The sequence below is a fragment of the Cricetulus griseus genome, chromosome 3 (assembly GCF_003668045.3).
Source record: "Cricetulus griseus strain 17A/GY chromosome 3, alternate assembly CriGri-PICRH-1.0, whole genome shotgun sequence".
Classification (NCBI taxonomy): domain Eukaryota; kingdom Metazoa; phylum Chordata; class Mammalia; order Rodentia; family Cricetidae; genus Cricetulus; species Cricetulus griseus.
In genome coordinates this window covers 143,589,715-143,613,000 of record NC_048596.1, presented here as the reverse complement: position 1 = coordinate 143,613,000, position 23,286 = coordinate 143,589,715, and the positions used below count along the sequence as shown (strand labels likewise).

The 23,286-nt window shown below is 37.1% G+C and overlaps 1 pseudogene; it reads right to left on the bottom strand.

Annotated features, from left to right (window-relative positions):
* Positions 1-3,060: 3,060 nt before the first annotated feature.
* Positions 3,061-9,351, bottom strand: LOC100759331 (annotated as a pseudogene).
* Positions 9,352-23,286: the final 13,935 nt, after the last annotated feature.

Here is a 23,286-nt window from a genome sequence, read left to right as displayed (position 1 = left end):
AATTCAAGGGTGTTTCCCACTTTATCTTCTAGTAAGTTCAGTGTGGCTGGGTTTATGTTGAGGTCTTTGATCCATTTTGACTTAAGTTTTGTGCATGGCGATAGGCTTGGGTCTATCTGTAGTCTTCTAAATGTTTGCATCCAGTTATGCCAGCACCATTTGTTGAAGATATTCTCTTTGTTCCAGTGTATATACTTGGATTGTTTGTCAAAAATCAGGTGTTTGTAGGTGTGTGGGTTAATATCAGGGTTTTCAACTCTATTCCATTGGTCTACCTGTCTAGTTTTGTGCCAATAACAAGATGTTTTCAGGACTATAGGTCTGTAATAGAGCTTGAAGTCAGTGATAGTGATGCATCCAGAAGTTCCTCTATTGTACAGGGTGGTTTTGGGTATCCTGGGTGTTTTGTTTCTCCATATAAAGTTGAGAATTTTTCTTTCAAGGTCAGTGAAGAATTGTGTTGGGATTTTGATGGGGATTACATTGAATCTGTAGATTGCTTTTGGTAAGATTGCCATTTTTACTATGTTGATCCTAGCTCTCCAAGAGCATGATCTTTCCATTTTCTGGTATCTTCTTTAATTTCTTTCTTTAGAGACTCAAAATTCTTATGGTACAGGTCTTTCACGTTTTTTGGTTAGTGTTATTCCAAGGTATTTTATGTTGCTTGTGGCAATTGTAAAGGGTGATGCCTCTCTGATTTCTTTCTCCACCAATGTGTCATCTGTATATAGTAGGGCTACAGATTTTTTGAGTTAATCTTGTATCCTGACATTTTGTTGAAGGTGTTTATCAGCTGTAAGAGTTCCCTGGTAGATTTTTTTGGGTAACTTATGTAGACTATCATATCATCTGCAAATAGTGAGAGTTTGACTTCTTCCTTTCCATTTTGTATTCCCTTAATCTCCTTTTGTTGTCTTATTGTTCTAGCTAGAACTTCAAGGACAGTATTGAAGAGGTATGGAGAGAGTGGACAGCCTTGACTTGTTCCTGATTTTAGAGGAATTACATTGAGTTTCTCTCCATTTAATTTGATGTTGGCTGTGGGCTTGCTGTATATTGCTTTTATTATGTTGAGGTAAGTTCCTGTTATCTGTGATTTCTCCAGGACCTTTATCATGAAGGGATGTTGGATTTTGTCAAAGCCTTTTTCAGCATGTAGTGAGATGATCATGTGATTTTTTTCCCTCAGTCTGTTTATATGGTGGATTACATTGATGTATTTTCGTATGTTGAACCATCCTTGCACCCCTGGGATGAAGCCTACTTGATCGGGATGGATGATTTCTCTGATGTGTTCTTGGATTCGATTTGCCAATATTTTATTGAGAATTTTTGCGTCAATGTTCATGAGGGATATTGGTCTGTAGTTCTCTTTCTTAGTTGTGTCTTTGTGTGGCTTGGGTATCAAGGTTATTGTGGCCTCATAAAAAGAGTTTGTTAATGACCCTTCTGCTTCTATTGTGTGGAATACTTTGAGGAGAATTGGTATTAGCTATTAGCTGTATTTTGAATTTCTGGTAGAATTCTGCACTGAAGCCCTGGGCTTTTCTTTTGGTTGGGAGACTTCTAATGACTGCTTCAATATCATTAGATTTTATAGGTCTATTTAAGTTGCTTATCTGTTCTTGATTTAATTTTGGAAAGTGAAATCTGTCCATTTCCTTTAGATTTTCAAATTTTGACGGAATATAGGTTTTCAAAGTATGACCTAATGATTCTCTGGATTTCCTCTGTGTCTGTTGTTATGCCCCCCTTTTCATTCCTGATTTTATTAATTTGCATGTTCACTTTTTGTTGTTTGGTAAGTTTGGATAAAGGTTTATCTATCTTGTTGATTTTCTCAAAGAACCAACTTTTTGTTATATTGATTCTTTGTATTGTTCTAGTTTCCATTTTATTTATGTCAGCTCTCAATTTGATTATTTCCTGCCATCTGCTCCTCTGGGGTGTATTGTCTTCTTTGTTTACTAAAGCTTTCAGTTGTGCTAATTCTCTAGTGTGATTATTCTCCTGTTTCTTCATGTGGGCATTTAGTGCTATGAACTTTCCTCTTAGCACTGCTTTCAAAGTATCCCATAGGTTTGGATATGTTGTGTCTGCATTCTCAGTGACATCTAGGAAATCTTTAATTTCTTTTTTTATTTCTTCCTGGACCTATGAATTGTGCAATTGGGTGTTACTTAATTTCAATGAGTTTTTAGATTTTCTGTAGTTTGTAGTTTGTTGTTGAATTCTAATTTTAAAGTATGTTGGTCTGATAATACACAAGGGGTTATTTCCATTTTTTGTACCTGTTGAGGTTTGCTATGTTGCCAAGTATGTGGTCTATTTTAGAGAAGGTTCCATGTGGCACTGAGAAGAAGGTAAATTGTTTTGTAATTGGGTGGAATGTTCTATAGATATCTTTTAAGTCCAATTGCGCCATAACATCTATTAGTTCTTTTGTTTCTTTGTTAAGTTTCTGTCTGGTGTTCCTGTCCAGTGGTGAGAGTGGCATGTTGAAATCTCCCACTATAAGTGTGTGCGGTTTTATGTGTGATTTGAGTTTTAGTAATGTTTCTTTTCCAAATGTGGATTCCTTTGTATTTGGGGCATAAATGTTCAGAATTGAGACTTCATCCTGATGGATTTTTCCTGTGATGAGTAGCAAATGACCTTCTTCATATCTTTTGACTGGTTTTAGTATAAAGTCCAATTTGTTGGATATTAGGATTGCTACTCCCCACCCTGCTTGTTTCTTGGGTCCATTTGATTGGAAGAACTTTCCCAACCCTTTAATTCTTAGGTACCATCTGTCTTTGAAGTTAAGGTGAGTTTCTTGTATGCAGCAAAGGAAGGATTCTGTTTTCTTACCCATTCTGCTAATCTGTGTCTTGTTATAGGGGAGTTAAGACTATTAATGTTGATGGGTATTAATTACCATTGATTGTTGTTCTTTCTTGTTTGTTTTTGATTTGGTGATGGTGGTGAGATTATGTGTGGGATTCTGTCCCTTTTTCCTTTTGGCTCTTGGTAATAACTCCAGTATTTTTTACTTTATTAAAATGTTATTTTTATTCAAAATGGATTCAGTTTGGTTCCTTCCTTCGAAAAAAGAGACCTTAAATAAGCCCAAGCAAGAATGAACTTTAAATCGGTAAGCATGAATTTAAGAGCCTTTGCCCAGTCCTCCTCTGTGTTCAGGTGGGTCCTAATGGAGCAGCATTCCCCACTGCCGCTGGAATCCTGCATCAAACCTTCATTCACATGGATCCTGTAGGGCAGGGATAGACATTCTGTCTTCTTAACCTCATCCACAAACTGCTGCTGGCAGTCCAGGAAGGCATTCTTTCCTCGGTCATACTTGTTATTCAAGAAGACGTTGTTGCTCCCTTCTGAGAACAACAGTAGCTCCTCATCATTAGTCAAGTATCTGAGGTAGGAATGGCCCCCACGGGGAACTAGTTGGTACATCTGGAATTGCAGTCTGGCTCTCTTGGCCAAGGTGAAGAGAAGTAAGGCTGTCTGTCCCCAGGCGGCGTTGATCTCACCCCATCCCACCTGGATGCCAGGGAGGCAGCCCAACCTGAGGTTCTTGATAATGCCCATGGGACCCTCATCCAAGATTGTAAAGGTGATGTTCAAAATATTGGTCTTTCTCAGGTTTCACAGATGACCCTGGGCATACTCCAACTGGTTCTCCACAGTGCTCAGCTAGTCCATCAGCTCCAGCTGGTCCATTTTCAAGGCAGAATACTCCATCAAGTCCTGCTCCTTCTGTTGATTCAGCTCCTTGATCTCTGCCTGGGCTGCTCTGAGTTCAGCAGCTATTCTTGCATGATGCTGGTCTATGTCCTTCAGCTCCTGAACCAGCCTTGATTCTTCCTGCTCTAGACCCCGCAAAGCTCAATCGGCGTGGCCTCCCTCTCCTCCTCACTCACTCAATCCTCAGCTATTTAGAAAGTAGTGAAATTATAGGGGGTGGGGTGTGTTGCCAGATGTAGGCAATTATGATTTTAAAGATGTTTTCTCCATGATTCTTTCTATCTCTCTTCTGCTCCCTAAAAACCTCAAGCCAGCTGTCTCTTCTGCAGGCTCTCCCACTTATGATATTCAGCCTCTCAGGACCAATGCATAGGAACCATCTGATGCCACATTAAGATCTCTGAAGCTGTGAAATAAAATAAATGTTTCCTGGAACTGGAATGATGGCTCAGTAGTTAGGAACACTTGCGGCTCTTGAACGGGATTCAGGAGCACATGCAGAACCCACATGGTAGCTCACAACTGTCCCTAACTCCAGTTATAGGGAATCCAATGCCATCTTTCTTTTAGAATTTATTTTTTGATTTATTCATTCTATTTTATGTGAATCAATATGCTTGCATGCCTGTATATAACATGTGTTCCCAGTGCCCTTGAAGGATAGGACAGGACATCAGAACACCTAAGTGCTATTTAATTGCTGTGGCAAAGTCTTTCTATAAATGCCTTGGAATGTTTGCCTCAGTGTGGGATAATTAAGGCTACTCATACTAATGAAAGCTATTGTTGCAAATGTTTTGGAACACATTTAATCTTTAAACAAGTCTATAACTGTGATTTACTGCCACAATTACTTTCCCTTAAAAATGCAGTTTACAACAGGCTTGGTGAGTGGATTTACAGTTATCTTTCCTGTTTTGCTCACTTAATTGGGAGAAGAAAAAACTTCCAGCTAACACAGCAAGAAGAGGAATGTCTTAGTTCACTGTCTGCACTCAGATTATACTTGCTTTGAAAACCTAAGGTTATTCTTCCTTTAGACAAGGATGCAAACTAAGCAGGGTGACCCTTTATTAGTCAATATGAGGCATGTGACTTAGGAGTGTGTTGGTAGATTCTTGTCAATTTGATACAAACCTAGACATATCTTGGAAAAGGGAATCTTTTTTTCCTTTTGAAATACTTTTTAAATTTTTTTTATTAGTTCAAGTTAGGGAACAAGCTTGTTTCACATGTAAGTCCCTTCTCCCTCTCCCTCCTCCCACCCCCAAGTTGAAGACCACAGAGGAATGCTGTTCAGTGGTTTGTTCAGCTACCACTTCTGTACAGTCCAGACCCAGCTGCTCTCACAGGTCTGGATCCTCCTCTTGAATCAGCAGGTAAGAAAATCTCAGCAAGCTTGACCATGGACCAATATCATGAAGGAAATTTCTCAGTTGAGTTTCCCTCTTCCTAGGTATGTCAAGTTGACAACAAAGATTACCTGCCACACTGACTAACTCTGAAAGCTATTATTTACATCCACAACTCTTTCTCTTACATAGTGGGGCATGTGCTCTTCTTCTTTAAATATGAAGACTGTATTTACATGGTAATTACAACAGTCCAACACTATTGCTATGTGTTGTACCCAGTGAGTTCCAAAACAGGAGAAGAAATTTGTCTGTCTTCTGGACTTAAGAAAGTATATCTTTAATTTGTGTTTACCTCACAGTCTCTGTCTCTTTCCTCTTTTGCTCCATTTGCAAGAACATTTGGGAGCATGACTGACATCATAACCAGGGTAAGTCAAGTAAAGCATGAGAAATTATGAAGAGCAGAGCCACAGGGATTCTCCTGTGTGTACCCCTACATGTCTAAGTAAGAGGGCCTGTTGGTCATTGGTCAGTAAGTAAGCTATTGAGCTGTATAGATCAAATTTTAAGACCATGTAGAGCTCTTCCAAAAGACCCAGTTTTACTTTCTAAGACCCATATTGAGCAACTCACAGCTTTCTCTGTATCTCCAGTTCTAGGAGAATAATAGACAACTCATTTTGGCCTCCACTGGTACCTGCATACACACACACACACACACACACACACACACACACACACACACACACACACTTAAATGCCTTTTTAAAAATAGAACCTGCAAATCTATGACTTTTAAGTATGTTTTTATTTAACCAAAGTGCTTTGTAGAATGAATAGCTTAATTTCAAACAGTGCATAAATGTTACTTATGTTTAATTCAATAACTTAAAGCCTGAGTTATCTCAAATTTTCAAATATTGCCTGATAATAACATAATTTGTTCTCATTAAGCAGAATAGTACATCCCATACTTCTAAAATCTCAAAAGGAATGAAAGTCAAAGTCTTAAAATGATTCAAAGTGATCTTATGTTTTAAAATCAATACAAAGAAAGTAGACTGATGATTTTGTTTTATCCTAGATAAAAGACAGGTATAATTTTTAAAGAAATTAGTAATGTGTAATTTTTGTGGTGACTGCCTTACATAGAAATTATTATTACAGATTATTCCTTCATAAAAATCTCTCTCCAGAACCTTCCTCATAATTAATCTCCAAAGAGAAAGGATTATCCAGATAAATTACTTCAAATAAAAGTAAGTGATGGTATTTATTTAAACTATGCACATTTTATTTATTTTCATAAAATACTAATTAACCCCTAGGTGACATGTGAAATTGATTTATAGTCTCCAGAGGCTTACTGGAGCAGGGGGCAGCCACCATGAAATAAAATTGAGCATCATTCCATCCTCAGGCCAATCCTTGGTTTCCATCAGTAGTGTAAGTAGCTTTCAGGCAATTTCTCATATTCTTCAGTGGTGTGACTCCTAAATTCAGCATCAGTAACTTATCAATCATGCATGACCTTGAGTTGTCCTCTGAGAACTCTTATAGCTTAGTGAACCATTAAACTTGGGGTTTGATCATGAATAAACACAGAGCTGTCAACAGCCCAGGTTTACTGATTATTGGCACTAACTCAATGCCATTAAATTTCTGAATGAGTGCCTCTCCAAATTCCTTATGTATTTATTTATTTTTCTGCAATATCCTTTCTGTTTAAATTTAACTCACTGTAACTGGCAATAATGCTGATAACTACTGAGAGAGTTTCAGAATAAAATGTATATAATCTTTGGGTACCCTTTTAAGTTCAATTTTTTAGGTTTTTTGTTTTCTTTCATATTATGTGTGCAAGTATTTTGCCTCCATGTATGTTTGTGCATCACATACATGTCTGGTGGCCACAGAGGTGAGAAGAGAGCATGAGATCATCTGGACTAGAGTTAAAGACAATTTCAAGTAACCATATGGGTTCTGGGAATAGGACCTGGATTCTCTATAAGAGCAGTCAATTCTCTTAACCACTGAGCCATCTCTCCAGCCCTGATGAGTCTATTCTTAAGGATGGTGCAGAGTTCTTACGTTTACTTTTCCACTGATGACAAACCTCTAAATTATTTAGTGAAGTGACATAGTAGGTCATCTGTCTGTCTGCCCCAAAGAAACAGGATCCTGTGGTTAGGACTCTTCAGTCTCAGTCTTGCCCTTCTCTCTCTCTCTTCAGTACCACTTCCAAATGAGCTGCTGCCAAGATGTCTCAAGATGTCTTCTGAAGTGTCTACTGAATCCTTCTTTAAAGCGCAATTTCCTGAAGTCACCTGTTGTTTGACTAAGTATCCTTTTCCTCTTCTAATTTCAAAATCTTCCCCCTGCTTTCTCTCTATATCCCACATTTCATAGATTTAACACTATTACATTTGTTCCATTTCTCCTATGTAAGAGTTTTGGAGAAAAGGCAGGAGAAGGTGTGTAAAATAATTTTCCAGCTTTATTGGATTCTGCTCACTAACTAGTACTTTTCATATGACAAACTCATTTTCTTCATTGAAAAGTCCAGTTGCTAATAATCCTAAACTCCAATTGCATAGATAGTCATAAAATCAGATAGTAGTTCATTTGAACTGAGAATGACACTGTAAGAATTAATGTGACTTTAGACAAAAAGTTTGTATGTGAAGTGTGTGTGTGTGTGTGTGTGTGTGTGTGTGTGTGTGTGTGTGGTATGTATGTGCACGTTTGTGTTGTTTGTGTGTGTAATAGGCTATGACAATTTAATTGATATGGGGGAAAGCTAACATAAAGTTAATATTTTGAGAGTTATTATTAATTGCATTCAAACAGAGATAAAACACACGTAAATTAAAAATATCATTTATGTCAGTGAAGCAGAAAATGAAAGGAAGAAATTCATTATAGTCATTTTCTGTACTTTATTGAGTTCAGGAGAGACCTAGGGATTCAGAAAAATTTTTAAGACACATTTTTCAGGTTAAGAATTGGTTCACATGCTAATAATTTATAGGGATGTAAAAATATAAACATAATTCATATGAGCTAATTTTCTTTTATAATTTGGAATAAAAGCACTGTGACCTTTGGGACCCGAAAGCATGAAAGCATATTAGTGCCTTCATTTTAGTCTTTGGTTTTCTCTGGACATTTATTTATTTTGTTTAATACATTAGCACAAAATAAGAACCCATCACCATTGATTACATCAGTCTATTCAGTGTTTCTCTCCTTGTCACCCTAATCATCTTACAAGATGATGTTCATCATTCCCTGGCTCCTTTCTGTATAGCCTTATACACACGTATTTACTAGTTTGGTTTCGTTCTATTTTTGACATTTTGTTTAAATCATTGACATTTACATTTCAAGCATTCCCCTGGGATTTTCAGATTTTCCATTCCATATTATGATAATGAGATTCATCCTAAATGTAAGTTTCACTAATTTAAAATCCTCCATTTGTGGCAGTGATGTTTGATCTTGGTGGTCAAGTGGACTGGAATTGACTAAGATGTTTTTGTTGTTTGGACTGGGAAGACTGTCTTAGTTACAGTTACTATTGTTGTGAAGAGACACCATGACTATGGCAACTCTTAAAAGGAAACATTTAAGTAGGTTGGCTGACAGTTGAGAGGTTCTTCTAATCATGTCAGGGAGCATGGCAGTGTGCCTGCAGAGTTGGTGCTAAGATTGCTACATTTTGCAGGCAACATGAAATCAACTGAAACATTGTTCAGTAATCTGAGTATATGAAACCTCACAGCCTGCTCCCACAGTGACATACTTTCTTCAACAAACCTATAACTCCTTATAGTATCAGTTCCTGAGATTATGGGATTGTGAGATTATGAGGACCAATTACAGTCAAACTACCATAAAGACCCATTCTAAATGTAATAGTTCTGTCTTTTGGTAGGCAGCTAAAAGGAGGGTCCAAGTGACAGCTCTGAGTTTTGCCTGGAATCCTTTACTTTGCCTTCCCATTGTGTTGGCAATTTCATCTACTCTGTTCCTGTCTTGCTACCCTGTTGCTGCCATCCTTTCTGATATTAAAACTCAACTTCTTCAACTTTCAAAGGAGGACTAAGGACCAGTGACTACACAAGAATTCTCCAGGCCATCAACAAATGGACTGGGATTTCTGAGGCCTCCAGCCACCTGCATGAGTAGCCACAAATTTCTCCACCTCTCCAGTGTGGGAGCCCCTGTAGGACAACCCAGGCTGCATCTTCGAGCCAATCTAATAAGCCCCTTTTCAAGGTATCCATCCTGCTGGTTTGTTCCCCTAGAGAGCATCAACTAACACAGTAGCTGTAGCATAGTTCATTTTTTCTCCTCTTCTGTCTGCAGCATTTGGATTCTAATTGTTCTAACACCAAATGTTGTCCAGTTTGAAAATCTATAACTGTGCATCTCAGCTCCAGATGAAAGACTCCCACTGTTACCTGTGGACAGAGGGGCATTCTTGTTTAATCAGTGGCTGCATCTTGAACCAACATGGGATCTTCATGAGACCTGGACCCAAAATCAAAATGCAAAACTAAAGAAATTTGCATCAAAGCAGTTAATGCTCATCCAACATCACCATATAATGTGGTGAGTGCTCAGAGGTATGCAGGTGAGGGGTTTGTAGTCACCACAAAACACTGGATACACATCTTAACCTTAAATAGAGGTTATATGCTTGTGGACTAGGCATGACAGCAAACATCTTCATCCTTACATGGAAATGTTTTCAGTCATGGTAAATCTTAAACTCAACCTACATTTAATACTCAACTGAGAAGATATTAAAATCGGCTACCTCTGGTCCTTAACCACAGATTTTATTCATTGTGTGTCTTGTGGAGTTGGAGGTACATGCAAGGATACCCACTCATGACTATGTGGAGGCCAGAGGTCAGCATCTGAAGTCTTGTGGTGCCATGCTCCACCTTATAGATTTTGAGACAGAGTCTCTGAGTGAATCTGGAATTTTCCATTGCATCTAGACTTGCTGGCCAGCAAGCCCCCAGACTACCTGTCTCTGCTTCTTTAGAGCTATGGTTACAGATGGGTGCCTCAGAACTCAACCTTTATGTGAGTACTGGGGATCAGAAACCGGGTCCTCCTTAACCTACTGAGAAATCCTCCCAACCCTTCCAAGCAAGTTCTCAACAAAAGGTTCTGAGTTGCCATGGAGGATATAACCATTAACACAATGTTTTCTGACTGACCCCTTTTTTCCCTGAAAACACAGAGAACAACTCTTTCCCATTCCAGTCACAGAGGATCCCAGTGACAAGATCTTAGTGAAAAGGTTAGAAGTTCAATGTGAATAGTTTTGAAATTTTCTAACATCTAAGACCATACTAATACTAAAAAGTTATCAATTACCTCTATTGATACACACACACACACACATACACACACACACGCATACATACATACATACATACATACATATCTATATATGAAAATTTGCATATATAAAGTTGGCCAGTAGATTAATGTGGTAATAAAATAATTTCCTAACATTGATATATTTTCTCCTCTGCAAAAAAGTGATAGTGTCACATTTTGGTTCTTTTGCCTCTATCAGCAGTTCAATAGATAGTTTTGACAGTTAATACCAACACCACAAGGTTTGCATCACAATTATTTCCTAAATCTCACACTTTTTATTCACTTGTGTTTGCTTTCCATCATTATCTGAACCATTTATAAAAGATGCAGTTACAGGTTTGGAGAGATGGCTCATCAATTTAGTATACTTGTTCTTGGAGAGGACCCAGTTATGATTCTCAGCACCCATATGGTAGTCAACAACTGACCATAACTCTAGTTCAGAGTATGTTACTCCCTCTTCTGAGATCTCCCTGCACAAGGCATGCAAGTGGTACACTGACATACATGTGAGCAAAATACTCATACACCCAAAATAAAATAAATCTAAAAATGAAAATTAAAAAAGGAAACATGACTACTATTGGGAAAGTAATGTTTTTTGTCCTCTGATTGCTAAATTGCAAGTGTTGGAACTTGCATAATGTGTATTAACCCAGATTTAAAGGTAAAATAATAAACATATCACTAAGGCAAAAGCTTATTGTGTTCTTCACAAAGGCCTGAGTGCTGCAGAACCAGCAGTGTTAGGAAGGAGGATGTGGGAGGAGAAAGAGGAAAATGTGCACATGCATTACTCACCAGCTGCTGGTAGAAATGAACAGCAGCCTGCTAATTTGCTTGGCTTTTGGGAAGCCTTACTCACTATTTAGACTTGGAGTTATTGATCCAAGAAAAAAGGGATAATTTCTTCATCAGCTTCCCTCTCCCATTACTGAAAAGCTCAGTGCTCGCATGAGACTAATCTAGTTCCTCTATGTCTACTTAATTACTCTACAGGCAAAAGAATCTCCAGGGCAGGAGACAAGAGACACAGGCATACAAACTGTCCTACATCTGTGAAAGCATCATGTCTAGTTTATAGTTACAAAATTCATGGTAATTTGATGTCTTAAAAACTGAAGAAACACAGTATGTAGGGAGTAATTATACAGTGAATAAGAATATTTACCACCATTGACAGTTGTATGAGGATATATTATAATAAGCTAAGTATAATCAGTAGCAAATATAAAATTTAATTTTAGGTTTCCATGATTACAAAAGAATACTTCACTGAAACTCAGAGATCTTGGGTGCTCCACTAGTTTTTGCAGTTGGGTTTCAATCACAGAAGCACATTGCCATAATGGACACCAATAACTGGTTGCAGGAATTTGATCTTACGTAGGTTAGGAAACGGTTAAACACTCCAGGGAAGTTTGTCTCTTCTCAGTCTGAAACTGTAGCCTAAAGTTATATGAGCAGCTAGAAAAGAAGGGAGGGTAGACAGAGTTTAGGCAGCAAACACTAGGAGTGAATTGTGAGAATGAGTGATTTCACATAGACAGAAAAACTCCCATGTATTCCTGACCCATGATTCCATGGTAGAGTTGTCTTTCAGGAGAAGGGAATATCCTTCGCCACAAAGAGGAAAGTGTCCTACGTCCACAGTGTGCAGAAAAAAACAAAGGGCTATTGCTGTCAAGATACTTACCAAAAAAAGGGAGCTGAGAGTAAGGGATGTTACATGAAACCTGACTTAGGTCTTTGTACCTACTTTGAGTTCATGGCCACAGGAAGTATTTCAGGGGAGTTTCACAGAAAAACTTTAGTGTTTGCACAAACAGTATCTACCCCCCATGCTGACATGAATTGTACTAGCAGAGTGTTTCTGAGCATGAAACTCCATATGAGTAAATTGACACAACCAGCCCTCCTACAGCTCCTTCCTTGACAAGTTCACATTTATGTACACTTTGTTCACTACAACTATTATCATCTTGAAATTGAAGCAAAATTAAAATTTAAAGTAACTGTGACTTGGTTCAACCATGCTTCCAAAATAATATCAAACTTCCATCTACCAAATCATTCATCCATCTGTATACTCAGCCATCCAACCACTGTCCATGCAGCCATCAACTGATCCATTTACCAACCCTTATCTACCTATCCATCCAAACTTCCATCTACCCACTCACATACTACCATACCCTCATCCATTAACTCATTCATGCATCTATCCATCCATCCATCAAACCATCTGTCTTAATTAGGGTTCTATTTCTGTAAAGACACACCATGAAAATAGTAACTTTTATAAAGGAAAGCACAAAATCAGAGCTGACCTACAGGTTCAGAGGTTTAGTCCATTATTTTCATGGGGAGAAGCATGGCAGCATGTAGGAAAACGTGGTCCTGAAGAAGGAGCTGAGAGTTCTACATCTTGATTTGCAGATGCAACTGGAGCATAGGAGACCTCAAAGCCCACCTAAACAGTGACACACTTACTCCAACAAGGTCATACTGCTCCAATAAAGCCACACCTCCTAATAGTGCCACTGCCTATGGAGGCCATTTTCTTTCAAGCCATCACACCATTTACTCAACAACATACCTACCTATATCCACCGTCCCATCCACTATCTCATGAAGCAAGTAATATAAAACAGGATTTACTAGTGTAAATAATTATATGACTGAAGATGGTATATGTAAAAGGAAAAGAAAAAGGGAACCTTTTCATAATCATTTACATTTTCATTTTTTGAACTGATTAACTGGTCATCTGTATATTCACATTAACCTTACTCTACTCTCTTCTTTTTCTCAGCATGCATGCTGAAAAATGCAGAACATAAGAATTTCTCTACCAGGTTTTACTTTTTCTTTTCCCTGGATTTTAGTTACCACAGGTGGAAACACTAAGAGGTTCTGTGTATCTAATCCTGCTCCTATTTCCTTTTAAAATAGATTTAATTGTAGGGTTCATGTATGAGAATAGGAATGTCATTTGTCTTTCTTAGTCTGGCTTGTTTTGCTTAACATAATGGGCTTCAGTCCAGCTATTTTCCTGCAACTATTATGATTTTATGTATATAAAATGTAATTGAGTATGTGTATCACATTCTGATGATGCATTCATCAGCTGATTGATTTTTGGCTTGCCCAAAGTCCTTGCTGTTCTGAATATCAAAAATCACAGACTTTCAAAATTATTTCTGGTTTAGGACTTAGCATCCATTGGGTATATACTCAGAGTAGTATAGCTGGTTTATATGGTAATACTTAACTCAGTTTCTTGAAGAAGCTACATATTGGTTTTCATAGTGGCTGTACCAGTTTACATTCCAACTCTCCAGAAGTGTATAAACATTCCTTTCCTTAATTCTTGCCAGCATTCAGTGTTATTCATTCTTTTGATAATGCTCTTACTATAGTCAAACTCAAATACATTCTCATGAATACTCCCATTTGTCTTTGTCTTAGCTTAACACACTTTTAAAATTGTTTCCCTGTGTTACCTAGGCAACCTTTGAGTTCAAGAAAAATCCTTCTACTTCTGTCTTCTGGGGAGCCAAGTCTACAATCATGTGATGTGGTAACTGGATATACCCATAACAGTTCCTATATATCTCTGTTAGAGCACTCATCTAGATACTATATTTCTTTACATCATAATCTTTCCCAGAATGATGGTAATGTCTTAGAAGAGAGGGATTCTGGTTCATAGCAAATTTTCTGCCCAATATTAGTGACCCTAGAAGAAGAAGAGTGACTAATATTGAGTTAATATGTTAGAGTCTTTTTGCTTTACATTGGATATTAAAGTATTGGTTCCTTTCATCCATGTGTTTGAAATACCCCTTACACACATGTATATTTAATGTAGATTTTTCCCTTTCTTTTAAAATATTAGACATGAACTTCTAACATTTTGAAGACAGCTACTAAAATATATTTTGTAAACATTTTATTACATTTCTAGCTACTTTCCTTTGTGACTCTCATCTTTGTTGAAATGAGAATACTGTATAGTGGCTGATTTGAATTGCTAATATGAAGTTATTTTATTTCTAGTAGGTATAACTTTAAAATAATTTTGTAGTGGCTAACAAGCAAGTAGTTACACTTATTAATCAGATTCTTTTTGTGAATTTTATCCAAAAGCATGCTCTTTTGGAAGGACAAAATGAGCATTCTGTATGTAGAAATCATAATTATAGCTAAACAGCTGACAGGTCATAAAATAATATATTCATTTGAGTAAATTTCAATAAAATTTCTACTCAGATGTAGCAATCTGTCCTCAAGTGGAATGTGTCTGATCACTTGCCAAGTATTCTTCTCAAGTGAATAAACATTCCTGCTTGTTCATTTTCAATTCACTGATTAACACTGGACAAAAATTCTTCTCAGAGGCTCTTAAGGAGACAACATTTTAGACACTGAATACATATAGACGCCTGGTGCATATGCCCTGATTCTCTCACACATACAGCCCCAAGAACATCTGAGAGCTGTGACAAACAAGAGCTGCAACTAAATCATAGAATTACTAGAAAATAGTGCCAGTGGGCTGATGTCAACTGAAGAGTGAAATTCTTTCATAATCATTTCAAAACACACAAATTTCTGTTTGGTGCCTGTGCTTTGAAATTTCGTTTTAAGCGATCATAGAAATTGCTCATATGAAAAGTGGTTCTTATGACTCACTTACCCTTGGAAGACAAAAAGTGACATTTCAAAGTCAATCTGAAGTACTAATGGGACTCTGCCTCAAACATATATTTTTAAAAATCAAAATATGAAACCAAAAAGTGACACCTATGTATGGAGCATTTTGTGATATTGTGCAATGCTGACTAGAGTTAAGCAAGTCTATGTCAAATTTTATTTTTGTTTTTATATTTTCAAGTTTTATATTATTTTTGTGAGTACTTGGCCTGCATGTTGTACATGTAAACCATGATTGTGTCTGATGCCTGTGAAGTTCAGAAGGGGCATCATTTTCTCAGATTCTCTGTAACTGGAATTACAGACATTATCTAATACCCATGTGAGTGCTAAGAACTGAACCCAGGTCCTCTGTCAAAGCAACAAGTACCTTCAGCGAAGAGCCATCTCTCCACTTTTAATCTTCATTGCATATATACACCACAGCCTCTCCCTATGTCCAAAAGAAACTTTGTGACTCATTTCTATATTCATGAATTTTTGATTGGGATCTGAGTTTAAATTTTTTATCTACTCATAGATTTGATTGCTCATATAAAAACTGGTCCCTGTGTCTTATTCTTTGTTGATTGTTCTGTTTCTGCCCTATACTCTGCTTACTTACATGACTAAGTTCATTGCTATTTACATGCCTTTTAGAACCTGTACTTGCATCCATCTCTTGGTTTCTTACCTGTCCCTTTCTGTAAGTAACCAGTAGGCCCCTACTTTCTTCACACCCAGAACTACTTCATGACCAACACTGTCTCTGGATAGACCAACTCATCTGCCAGGAGCAGCAGCTTGTCCCCATCCTGGTTCACACAGGATAAACACATAAGTTCAGAGGACAAATTCTACTGCACCTTATGATAGGGGATTGGTGAAAGTAGAATCCTTTGATACACTGTTTAGCACACACACACAAAGAACTTTCAGAGTCAGTACACCCCAAAAGCAAAGTCTCAATCTTCCGTTAATGACTGTGATAGGTAACTTTTTACTTTTTTTGTTTGTTTGTTTTGGGTTCAATAACTAAGTCGACCATTAAGAGATTGTGGTGGTGTTAACATGGTATCTGAGGTAAATGTATGTGATTTAAGTTTTTATAGACTCACATGACATATTTACTATTTACTTTTATGGGTATCACATTGTAACTGTCACTTTCATTTACTATTTGATACCACTGTACATCAGATGCCTGTTAGAACAACTCTAATGCAATTTGACTGATTCAGAAAGCACTTTACTGGAGTTTTATTTACTGAACACTGGTGATTAAATTAAACCCTAGTTCAAGCAAGTTATTATTCAACCAATTTGAGTGGTTATTTGAGATTTTAGTAAGATTTAAAGGAAATAAGACTTGTTAAAATTACTTGGTACTCTGACAGAAATGGGTTGAATGTCCAGTATAAATAAATGATTTCATAATTCTTGTCACCTCTTTAGAAAAAAAAATTTTTCAATTTGTCAGGTATATGATTGAGATCTTACTCTGCCACCCTTTTCACAAATTTCAGTGGTGATAAATGGTTGTTCATTCTTAAGTTTCCTCCATTGTGACAATCTTCCCAGTATAATGGTTTATAGAGATCCTCTTAAAACAATTCCATCAAAAGTCTAGAATATATCAAAAATTGGTTTGACCTTTATTATTTTTGTAGTTTCTTATCTTCTTCATGCCACTATTTGATAGTCACAGTGAAAGTGAGGTCAGAAAAGGTAGTATCTGAGTAATCCTCCATCACTGTCTTCCAGTGTCTCCTTCAGCAATGAGCCAGTTGTTACTACCATAGGATCATTTAACCCTCCATCAGGGTAGCTGCTATATGTTCAGAATGGGGTGTTCTCCCAAAACTCACTCACTAAGAAGTTGCTTCCTGAAAGGTACATTTAATCACTTGGAGGTGATTGAGTTATGAGGCACTGATCTAATAAATAGACTCACTCACTTATGTATTTATGATGGAAGAGACTAATGTGAGCTGTGGAAAGCTAAGAACAGTCTAACTGAGGAGATACAGCACTACAGTGAGCCATTGAGTCAGTCTTTCTATCTCTTCCTTACTCTTTCTCTGCTTTCTTCCCTCCCTCCCTTCCTCCCCTTATCCCTTCTGTGAGCTAAGCTTCACAACTTGTTTTATACTTTCATAGACTCAGAAATAATAGAGTGGTTCATATATAACTGTGAAATGGTGACTCAAATAAACCCATCCTCCGTATAAATTATTTACTCCATGAAGCTTGTTCATTGTGTAAAATATCTTCAAAATTAAAGCATTCCCTACAGGAAGGAGGAGGAAGGCTTGTGAAACTTAGGAAGTTAAAAAAATTATCATAGTTTAGGAATACTGAAACTATAAGATGTACAAAGGACCACCTAAAATTCTGTACAATATAAGTAGAAAAAAACCTGTGGATCCTTCTGGCAGTCCTGATGAGAGTTCTGGGAAGACAGCCTTCCCAGGATGTCACCCATGATGGAGTGGGCTTTTCATTTATACAACTGCCTTTGATTCATCCATGCTCTCAGATGGTAAAACATGTTTATAGCTTGTCATGGATAGCCTTGAAGAATGTCAGCCTCAGTGTGATATCTCTCATTTGGTCTGCTTGATGAAATGCATCTTAGAAAGCCTGGAGGTTTTCACAGCACACACACATTATTGATTGTCAAGTTAAATAAATACTTTATGATCAAGGGAGAGAGGGGAGAGACACAATTCTTCTGCTCTAATTGGACTCTAGATCCATGGACCACCACTCTACCCAGGCATCATTACTACTACTAAATTAATATAATAACAGGGTGAATGGATAACAGCCTTGGTAAGTACCATCTACTTAGGAGTTATTACGGATGAGGAACTACAAGTAGCTTTAAACCCTATTTATTTATTAAAAATTCCATTTTTATTCATGTAAATGCATGGATTTATATTTGCCCTGAGCATATGTACATGCAGACCATAGAGCACATTGGATCTTCTCCAGGTGGAGTTAAAGAAGGTTGTGTGCTAATTGACAGGGCCACAGGAACCAAGTCAAAATTGCATTTACAGTGGAGTGTCTTTTAACTCTGGAATTGTCATTTTATGTCATTTTATTTCTGATTAGGAATTCCAATCTTTATGTTTAAATATGTTTACTTCATTTGTTCTTATAGTAATGTTTACCCACACTTGCCATTAATAAAATTTACAGTAATTTCAGTTATTTTAACCACCTTAAATTTTAACCTTAGTTCTAATTTATATTCTACTGTGTGTGACTTTTTGATTCCCCAAAATTGTTTATAAAATTATTACAAAGAGACTTGGTATTAAATTCATTCATACAGCATTCATAATTGCCCTCTAGTAGACAAGTAGAATAATGAGAGTTTGATAGTCAATCCTTCACAATAGTAAGTAATGTTTGTAGCCTTTAATTTTCATCATTGATACTAATGAGTCACAGCATACTTCAGTCACAGAAGTCTCCCTCTGAGAGTCTTCACACTTTTAAGTGCTATTTAGGAATGCTGAAATAATGTTGCAGATATGGCTAAGTCATTGGCGTATTTTCCTACCATGCACAAAGCCTGAATTTGTATCATCAGTGGACCATAATCCTTGTGTTGCCATACACAACTGTAATCTCAGCACTTGTGAAGAGGAAGTGGGAAGATCAAAATTTCAAAATCATCATCTCTGGATTGAAGTGTTTGAAAATAACCTGGGGGGTAAATGAGACCATGTCTCTTACAAAAAAATGTTAAATTTTTCACTCTATTTTAATAAAAGAATAGGGACTTTTAGTCTCTTTATAAATAGCACCATATTCTGTCAAATGTCCCGAGAGTGACCTAGGCATATACTGAAATATGTGTCTTAAGAACTATGTGTTTAAATTTGTCTGTTGTTGTGACTCTCTCCTAGGTAACTTTAACTGTTAACTTAATACAGCCATGAATAAATAATCTCAGAAGGAAGTCTCAAGTGACAGTCTTCCCTGATCAGACTGGCCTATGGGAAAATCTACAATGAATTTTCTTCACTGCTAATTGATGTAGGAGATTACAGTCTACTGTGAGTGGCATCATTCCCTGGATGGATGGATGGTCCTGGGTTATATAAGTAAGCCAGCTTTGTGTAAGCCTGTAAGTAAGCCAGCAGACACTGTTCCTATATGGTTTCTGCCTTAAATTCCTACCCAAATTCTTATCCTACAGTGAAATTGATTTCCTACAGTGATGAACTGTGACATTTAAGCTTAAATAGACCCTTTCCTCCACTAAGTTGTTTTTGGCCATCATGTTTGTCACAGCAACAGAAATCAAACCAGAACACCACTATTTTGGTTTTCTTTTATTTTCTGTGTCTCTTAGGACAGTTCTATCAGCCTCTGAGTGCAGCCATAACTGGTAACCGTCCCCAGACACACTTCTCTCATCATCTTGCCAATAAAGAATGTCCTTCACATTTTGTTTCTTCAGTATCGACTGGTCAGGCCACACACACACACACACACACACACACACACACACACACACACACACACACACACAAAGAAATTTCTCATTTATCTTTTATCCTGTTGGTCTTATTAGGGATTACAGTTGGCCAGACTCTAGTCCATTTTACTTTGTAAAACTGTATAAATTGAAAACTTAACATTCAATAACTATCCTATTTTGTTTCTTGTATTTCTTTTTTTTCTGCTACTGGTAATAGTCTTTTTTCTGGGGGACAGTTTCTTTTCCTTCCTTTGTTTCTATTCTTTATTCCTTACTTCCATTCTATCTGATATAGAACTTGAAGAACTGCGAATTGCTTGTGTAAGCTGATTCAGTTTCAATGGTGCAGAAACAAACAAAATTAAGAATTTGGTAAATTTGATTTTGGTTCCTCTGTTTCATTCTACCTTACCAGTACATGGTTCACTAAAATTCACATATCTCCTGTTTACAGATTAAATTTATTATTATTACACCTTAGCATTTATCTTTGTGCTTTCTATCTTCAGATAGTTTGGCCCCTGTACAAAAACAGTATTATGTAAAATAAAATAAAGAGCTAAATTTCCAAATTTTATAATTTCTACATTTACATTCTATAAATACTGTGATTTGAGAAAGGGTGTCCAAGGAAGTCTAGTTTATTTACATTTTCATGGCAACATTTTGAAAAACTTACTGTTGGTATAGTTGCAGATGTCTGTAATCCCACCTAAATCAAGAGGAGGAGACAGACACATCAGAATTTTGCAGCCAATCTGGGTTTCATAGTGAGACCATATATTAAAAAAAAGAAAAAACAAAGAAAATATCTTACTACAGAAAACAAAGCCTCAAGTGTTTCAGAAATTTTGCCACTTTTCTGACTTTTTTTCTATTTGTTCCAGAGTCATACATTTACTGGACAAATAATCTTCCTATTGAGTTAATATTCCACTATGTATTTTATTTCACAAAATATTAAATTATAAAATAGGAAATATGCTAAGAGGACCACAGTGAATATCCTACTAACATAAAAGATAGAAATGATATTCCAAAGAAACATATTAGAATCCTACTGTCAAATCATTCAGCAAAGCTGAAATATCAGCAGGGAAAAATACCAACTCATAATCTATAATGATGCAAAGTTTCAGAAATTATATTTCCAAAAGTATAAACTTTTCTTACAGAGCAAGAGGGTATTAGTACATTTCCATTTATATAGAGTTCAGGAGCTTTGAATTAACCAAGAAATCCATCTTTATAATCATATGGAAAATACTTTTGAATTTTTATGATGTAAAATATTGAAAGTAGCTTCAGATGGCTGAATAAATGTGAAATAAACCCTACAAAGTCAAGTTTGAACAATGCAATCTAGCTTTATAAGCAATTCAGACATACAAAAAAAGTGACCCAAGTAAGAATTCTTCCACAATGATCTAGTTTATGTGTATTACTGACTTGTGCATCTAAAGTTTAGGCTTCCAGAGAAGGTCAGTTTCAATGTGACAACCTTTGAACATCATAAATATAGCACACAAGTAATTTCAATGTTTATTATTTTAAAGATTTTTTAACTTATACATTTGTGAGGATGTTCTTGTCCCTCACAGACCAGAGTATGTGTGTGATTTTTCTGGAGCTGGAGTTGTTGATAGTTGTGAGCTTCCATGTGTGTGCTGAATACTGAACTCAGGTCCTCTACAAGAGAGACAAGTGCTTTTAACTACTGATAAATAACTTCAGCCCAAATGCTTATTGACTAATATTTTTTCTTCTTTTCTCTTATTCATATTCTCTCTCTCTCTCTCTCTCTCTCTCTCTCTCTCTCTCTCTCTCTTCCTCATTGTATTGATACTGAATATTTTTGAAGAAAAATCAATAAGAAGAAATTACTTCTTAATATAAAATTACACTTTGTCTCCTTAGAAAACAGGAATGCACTAATGAAGAAAGTAAGTTACCTAGCTTTTAGTGCTTAGTCACGAACTTCAAAGCAGATTTTCAGCCTTTACACCAATGGTTGACTTGAGTTTTCCTCTCTAAAATAGAAAATTATTGATCACATCTTATTAGAGTAATAAGACAAATGAATGAATCCTATGGTGAAAACATAGTGCTATTTTCAATGCATAGTTTTTACAAGGCTTTCAACTTGGGTTACATACTGAGTGAGGTAGCCCTGTCACCAAAAGACAAACATGGTATGTACTCACTCAAATATGGATTTTAGACATGGAACAGGGGATTGCCAGCCTACAATCCCACCACATGAGAGTCTGGAAAACATGGAGGACCCTAAGAGAGACATGCATAGTACCCTAGAGAAGAAGAATGGGACATGATCTCCTGAGCAGATTGGGAGCATGGTGGGAGGGGAGAAGGATCTGGGGGGAAGACAGGGGAGGAGAAGAGGGGAGAGGAGGACATGAGGGAGCAGGAAGGTTGAGTTCAGAGAAAAATAAAGGAGAGCAGAATGAGAGATACCATAATAGAGGGAGCCATTATAGGTATGAGGAGAGATCTGGAATTAGTGAGATTCCCAAGGATCTACAAGGATGACACCAACTGGCAACCTAAGCAATAATGGAGAGGCTACCTTAAATGCCCTTTCCTGATAATGAGATTAATGACTACCTTATATGCCATCCTAGAGCCTTCATGCAGTGGCTGATGGAAGCAGAGCAGACACCCCACAGCTAGACAGGGAACTGAACTCCTGGAACCCAGTTGCAGAGAGGGAGGAGTAATGCGCAAAGGGGCTGAGACCAGGCTGGTAAAACCCACAGAAACAGCTGACCTGAACAAGACTTTACTCATGGACCCCAGACTGATGGATGAGAGGCCAGCATTGAACTGATCCAGACACCCTGAACTCGGGTATCAATAACGGGGACTTGGTAATATATGGGGCCTCCGGTAGTAGATCACCATTTATCTCTGGTGTATGAATGGACTTTGGGAGCCCATTCCACATGGAGCAGTGCTCTCTTATCCTGGACACATAGCAGAGGGCCTAGGCCCTGCCCTATATGATAAGGCAGACTTTGGAGATATCCCATGGAGGGCCTTACCATCCCTAGGCAGCAGAGGGAGGATGGGATGGAGGGCTTGGGGGCTGGGGGAGCAGGGGAGAAGGGGAGGGAAAGGGAGCTGTTATTGACATGTGAAGTATGCTTGTTTCTAAATTAAATTATAAAAAAATTAACAAAATAAAAATAAATTAATAAATAAATAAAACAACTTGGGTTATTACTATTACTTATGTACCACGAATTTGGAAAAGTATCTAGTCAAATTTTTTCTTGAAACCATGTAAGGCTGAGAGTACACCAGGATGTATAAAACAATAGGCATTAGCATAACTGGCCCAAACACAGGCTGAAGTGCTTCATATCTTCCAAATCTATTGCTCAGTCGAGAGGACTGCATTCATTAAGGTGACGTTCTTCATTGGTGTATTCCTATTTCATAAATAGCCAACGTCCTGTTTTGAATGTCAAAGTTTGTTTCCATTATGTTTTTCTTTAAAAAATCAATTTCAATAAGCAGAGAGAGAGAGAGAGAGAGAGAGAGAGAGAGAGAGAG